Raw genomic sequence first — 6,915 nt, 5'->3', positions numbered from 1 at the left:
TTCATGTCCTCTAAGAAGTGTGGCAGAGATCCTGGTAACATTTATTGAAGTTTTCAGGGTAATTGAGCTCTGATGGAGCATAGACATAGAAATAAGCTGGGCAACTGCCAGCAGCCATTTCTTAAGCGCAAAGAGATTTTTGCAGTGGGAGAGTTAACGTGCCCAGAGCACCCAGGGTAGAACGAGAGCTGACAGGACCCAACCTGGCCATAGGTCACTGGCGCCCGCTTTGTATGGGAGCAAGATTGGGGTTTTGTATAAAACAGCACTAAATGACTTTCAAAGAAATAAAGAATGAAACATTGACTGGTTTCTTTATTACTTGGGAATTTGAGCTTATTATAGAGTCCTCCAGCAATAAATGTACTGCTGTCCTTGGTCTCTTTCTTTGTTGAGGCCTCTATTATCTGAATTTTTTTCTGTCAAAAGAGAGCAGATCTGTTATGGTACAAGTCTGGAAGTGAAAGAAGAGTGTTATTACCATGTAACTACCTCCAGCGTGGAAGGATGAAGCTGGAAATTCAAGTAATTATGGTGAAGTCTGCTAGCTACTGTTTTTCTGGCCATAAACAGTTGCTGTGTTGCAGAGATGTGGCATAAGTGGGCGACCTGCTCTGGGCTGATAGCGGGTGTGTGGCTGTGTTATGTACAGCATCCACACTGCATCAGGTAATAATTGGTGTGAACTCTGTTTCTGGGCACGTTAGTTTGGCAGCGAGGGCAGCGCACACTGAGGTGCTGGGTGCTCGGGCTGGGCACGGCCTTGCGGTTTTCCTGTTCCTCAGGATTGGAGGGGCTGTCGGGGGGTCTCCTTCTCAGCCTCAGGAGCATTGCTGTGCCAAGTCTCCCAGGAATAAACGAGGCCAGTTTGTGAGCCCGTGGAAGCACGGGGGACGTGGGCAAGATGAAGGCCCTACAGCTCATGGAGAGTTTCTCATGTGGGGAGGGCTCAGTGGGTGAGTTGGGCCTGGGTTAAGGCCCCTCTGAGCCCCTTGGGTGGTCTAAAGGGGATGAGTCTCCAAATGGGAGGACTCACAAACTCTTAATATCGATTGTGCTCACCAGGTGCACCCCCCAGCTCCTCGACATGCACGTGCAGATCCTGCTCCTCTGCCTCTCTGTTTGTAAGAGCTAGTGCATAATCTGCTGTTTTGCTAATACCCTGTGCCATTTAAATGTGGCTTGGGAAGAACTGGCAGGAATGTGCCACAGGCTCAACCCTGCATTAGCATTGCTGCTCATGGCACTTAGCCATTCCCTTTTTGGATCTTGTCCCCTGTTCCTGGAGAGAAACATGGGATTTATGAAGACAAATATAGCTGGGATAACTGCTGTGTTAATCAAGGCACGTGGAGCTCCCCGGGTGCTCCTGCAGCAGGCGCCCTGCCCCAGGGCTGCGGGCCTTGCCGCCCTGCTGGAGAGCGGCCCGGGGAGCCCGGCCTCCTGGTGCTGCAGCCTCTCCTCCAGTGCTCCTGAGGAAAGAGGCTGCTCTTAGCTGGCCCTGCTACCTGCTCGCATGACAGCAGGGACAGCGAGCTGCCAAGCTCCTCACCGTGCATGCTCTTCAGATGCAGATAAAAATATACAGTGTATGGTCCAGGAACCATAGGCCCGCTGTAAAGTGTTGCAGGTTCAGAGGCATTTCTGTACTGCTGCTGTCACTTGTGAGAGCCAGTAAGCTGAAGAAGTAATCTAATGAAGTTTTGTTATTTAAATGGGCTGATTTTTCTTCCAATTTTGTTATATTAATATAATTTTGCAAGTCAGATGAGAATGGCAGTGGATCAGGTCTGAACTACAGGTTCCTCAAAGTGAGTCCAAATGGAATATATTTCATGTTTGCTGGATAGAGGGCTTTTTCTCTTGTATGTGTAGCTATGGAGGGGCAGGGGGGACCTGGCTTCGTGTCATCTCAGCCATTTCCACAGATCTTGGAAGGAGAGACAAAAATCTTAGGTCTGTTTTCAGTGCACAACTGGATTTCACAGTGGTTTACCTTAATGGTAGATGCAATTCTGCATGATATGCTACTGCTTAGTCTCTCATGCACACAATTTTAGGCTGCAGAGAAAAGGCTTATTTTTTGCAGCTTGGTTATGCCTGCTGAAAGCTTGTAGTCTTCTTAAAAGGCTATTTTCTGTTTTTCCAAGCCTCTGTCAATGGTGGCCCTGGGAAGGCAGGTGTGTGTGCTCAAAGCTAAGAGTTGTCATGGTGGGAGCGTGGCGCTGGTGGCAGGAGGAGGCAGGTGGCTCAGGCTCGTGGAGGTGGGAGCCTCCTAACACCCTTGGTACCTTAGCTCTGTGGGGCTGTGCATAATCTTCAGTCTGTTAAAAAGCAGCTTGATTTTGGGGAGCAGGTTTTGCTGTGAATTACTGGTGATCTTAAGGTTTATGCTGAGTCTCTGAAAGTGTTTGAGGTGTCTGCTACAGTCAGCCTTGCTCCTATTGAGTCATCTCATATGCTTCTCTTCTGCAGATAACTTTTTACCCGTGAGAATTTGTTTTCATTTTGTTCTGAAATGAAAACAAGTAGCAAAGGAGTTGATTTGGATTATATTGATTAAAGTTTATTTTTCTTCAATAAAGTTAAACATTTTTTCCCAATATTAATTCTGTGTTACTGAGCTGTCGTGCAGGAGGACCACAAGAGAACAGCACAAGATGATACAGTATTAAATCCAACATGCTTAAACAAATGTCTTCATTTCACTGATTCTGAAGTATACAGAGGCTTCTTTAAAAACTTGCTGACTATCTAAATGACGACATATCTTCAGAAAATAGAAGTGGCTAAATCCTGAAAGGGCATCCTGCTTTTCTTTTGTGTTTGGAGTGAAGGACAGACTTTCAGTTTCCAAAATCTAATCTAAAAAGTCTAAATCCTGCAGTGGCTCTGTGAGAAGCTCCACTCCTTGGCCTGCTTTACTGGGTTTGAATTAGTAGCAGTGGTGAGAAGATGAGGAAAAAGTTAATCAGTTGTGTAAGGAAAAATACTTGAGTTACCAGGGATATTGAGTTAAACCCTAACTAACTCAGTTTCATGTTTCTCAATCTCTCATGACTTGCTCTTGCATTGCTGAATGCAGAGAACATGAGTATTTATGAACTCATCTTTGCAAAAGTGCCTGAGATGGGACTTTTGCGTATTAGGGTGCAAGGGCACCCTAATCTTGTTGAACAGCTGGAAATAATCACATGCAAAATGCATGTTTCCTCAAACACAAAATTAAAATACAGATATTACCACAATGATATGTAGGGGAATTGCTTTCAATTATGTACATGGCACAAGCAAAACCTTAGATGGCCTTCCTGTGTATCCTCGTGCAAGCCCCAAGTTGTGGGTTTATTGCCCCCAAAGTCGTTGCGAGGGAGGAGCCGAGCAGGTCTGTGGAACTTGGCTTTAATGGCCTGTTGGGTGGGATGTGCGGAGCTTCATGGGCTGCATCCCAACTCATCTCCCTGCTTTGCCCAGCAACTTTGGCACCGTGTCCCATGAAGTTCTGCCGTGGCACCATCAAGCAGTGAATTAAACCAGCAATTGTGGTTACCTCTTGCTTGGTGTCTGGATTAGCTCTGCAAATGAGGTCTGTGAAGTGCTATAGATGAGCCTTGGTTCCACTGTGATCTCTCAGGATGCGATTTTGGCAAAATTGCCAAAAGTGAACTTTCCTCTAAGCTGGAAGTTTAAATTTCCCTGTCAGAAGTCATTTGTACCCTTGACAGAATAGTGTAAAATGTGTAGAAATGCGCCTTCTAATATAGATACCTAATCAGGATTTTGTGGCTAATCTAAATTTTTTTCTGAAATATCATTTCCTAGGTATTTTTGATATAATTGTTAAAATGTGAGCAAAATACAAAAATGCGCATGTGTGTATATACATTTGTGGAGCCGGATGCTATAACAAAGCACTATAGAGCTGCTGGTGGTAGAATTGCAGGAAAAGTAATAATGCCTCCTGATTAGATGGTAGTTCTTTCCAGCTGTGCTGTTTTCACCACACTGCCAGGAGTAGCTGCTTTGTTTCCTCCAGGGTGATACAACCTGATTTAAAAAGGAAGTCATAAACTATAACATGATACTGGGAAATAAGCGTTATTAAAGGAATTAGCAGACACTAGGCTGCTGAAGGCTGTCAGGCGCTATAAAATTAGAGTGGAAACACTAGTTGTTCATTTGTTTTATGTATTTGATTTATTTTTGGTGGCTGAGGACAGGAAATCGAAATAGAGTGTCAAGTTGTAGCGTGCTGGTAGGTATAAGAAAGCGGAAGCTGTCCTAGAAAGCTGCCTTTTTGACCAAAAGAAATGATATTGAGGCTGCGGGAGGCGTCCAAGGTTAGCAGTGGGTCTGCAGGCAGAACTGCCCCTTTGGAAGCGCTGCCTGTGAAGTGCCGTGTGCGAGGGCAGCTCGGGGGCCACGTGGGTGCTGTTGTCACCTGCGGGGCAGCCCCCGAGTGTGTCCCTTGCTCAGCCTTGTGCTGGACAGACACCCCCAGGGAAGCCCATGCACCTCCCGTGCTGCAGCTGTGCATCTTCTCCTTGCAGCGGGCTTGCAGGGAGGGCAGTGAACTTCATGGAGCTTCATGGAGTGGGGGGTTTGTTCAAATTTGGGGGGATGCTTCAATTTGCAAGATACAAAGCAATAGGAAAGGGGGAGGGGGGGAAAAAAACCCACCTGCCTGATAAGTTTCAAAATGTGGTTCTTTTCTATGTAGTTTGCCTTGGGAATTGAGGAAGTGACTGTGTCCCAGTGGTCTTGGGCAGTGTGAGGTCCCTTTAGCTCTGCTTTGCTTTTTCCCAGCTCTTGGTGGCTCAGAGGGTTTCTCCAAAGCAGGATTTCTGATGTTACGGCAGTGTCTTTACACCTAGAGCACCCCAAGGACTCACACATGGTAAACCCCTTCCTCCCTGCTGTCTCTGCATCGTTGTATACCTGGTTGGACCATTACATGCGCTGTGAATGTTACTCCTGTTCTGGTGAAAGCGCTCACACCACCCAGGCTGCTCGTTCTGGCCTTGGAGGACAGCTGCGTGGCTGAAGGCTTCCTGTTTATTCTCCCTCCGAGCTGCTGAATGAGCAGCGTGCTTCCCCTCTGGGGACAGCGAGGGGACGCATGGACCACGTTGTGCAGCGCTGCGTACATCTCCATGGGAAGTCAAAATCGATTCACTGCAATTGCGTCTATGCCCTGAAATTTCATTGGAAAACACTGTAGTTCCTAATCTTGCTGTTCACAGTCACTAGTTTAAAGAAGTGAAATAAGATAATATCATCTCATTGGGACCAATTTTCTTCTGTCATATTTAAGCAGTACAGAGGCTTCAACAATTTAATAGCTGTATTTCACTGCTTAACAAGAGAAACACCACAAGATGTCTCAGCCTGTTACCAGGGTCCTTTTCTTGGTGCTCTATTATTAAATACAGATTTGCTTTTTCTGGGAAGAGAATGATGCTTTAGATCTCTCCTATTGGTCTGCTAAACTAGTTTGTGCAACTTCCCCTCATTCTAAGTACAGCCTTTGCATGCCTATTTAGAATAATTAAGTACTAGATTATTCTACTAAGTTTTTAATAAATGAAGCAATTAGTCTTTAGAAAGCTTCCCACCCCTCTCTTAATGGCTTTCATCATTGGTAGTGGGAGCTGGTGATTCTGCTCTTCCAGGCCCTGGGAAGAGGTGTCCAGAGGATGCAGTTAGGTGGTTCTCCTAGAATGGAGCTGGCAAATGCTAATTTTAGTAGTTGCACTAAACTAGATTGCTTACAGAGTATTATCATTTCTTTTTAATGATGTTCTTCATGTAGATCAGAGAATGAGAGCTAATCATGTGGAACACCTTTTTTTTTCCTTAGCCTTTAGCCTTTTATACCCGAGGTCTGTCAGGTAATGAGCAGGAACATTCTTCTCTATAACCAACGTTTAATGAAGATGCATGAATTCTTGCCTATTGCAAAAGCAAGTTCACTCTGAGACAAAAAGTGGCATTTTGCCCATCTCCTTCTTTTATTCATGACTATCACTTTAGGCAGATCATATGCCATTTACAAGCAGTTTTCTATAGTGCAGCTTTAAAAGCTTTTATCAAAGAGAACTGTATGTCAAGAGAGGTTGTTGGCTTGCAGTATGAACAGTCCCAGGCTTGACTTGGTGGACCACAGCGCTCTGCTAGTCAGAAGCATCTCCTGTGCTTTTGAGAGCTTCATGTCTTAGCCCTGTTCCCAGCTTTGTCTGCAGTGAGTTGTCATATTTGTCCTGTAATTGGGCAAGGCAATTACGTTTCCTAATGGTTTCCGTTTGTCACAGTGGGATGGTGATAGTACCAGTCTGACAATAAGGCTTTGGGAAGCTGGACATGGAGAGGCAAAGAGGCTTTTTTTTTTGCCTATGACAGCTGCCAGCAGTAATAAGGAAAGAAACACCAGGCTGGTATATTGGAAACGTGCCCTTTGGTAGGCAGTGATTAAAGCCCAGCTGTGTGAGGTAGTAATAGTAAGATTTCTATGAATAATATATTTTTTTTGTTTCAAAATTAACCTTTCAATTTAAGTTTTTCTAGAATTTTTGGATGCTTTTATTTCCATGGCAAATGTGCTTTTTGTACCTTCCTTCTGATGAGGCAGAAAATGCCCTTTGAAAATCTTTCACCTTTTTCATTGACCTACCTGGTTTACAGCCTGCAGCTTCAGATCATTTGGACGAGCATTTGACCTTTTGGTTTCAATGGAATCTGGACTTCTGGAATGGCTTTTGAAAAACACGGTTGTCTGATTTCGGTGGGAAAAGAAACTGTGCTGTAAATATAGTCACCTTTTAAAGTGCAAGCTGAAGTTTTGTGGGAAGTCATAATTAATGTTTAGAAAACTAGAGTGCGCATAGTGCTTTGTGTCCATCCTGGAAAGTGTGAGGA

The sequence above is a fragment of the Nothoprocta perdicaria genome, unplaced genomic scaffold, assembly GCF_003342845.1.
Source record: "Nothoprocta perdicaria isolate Ctin4 unplaced genomic scaffold, notPer1 scaffold_17, whole genome shotgun sequence".
Taxonomy (NCBI): domain Eukaryota; kingdom Metazoa; phylum Chordata; class Aves; order Tinamiformes; family Tinamidae; genus Nothoprocta; species Nothoprocta perdicaria.
The sequence above is the reverse complement of the archived record's forward strand: the minus strand, read 5'-3'. Positions refer to the sequence as shown.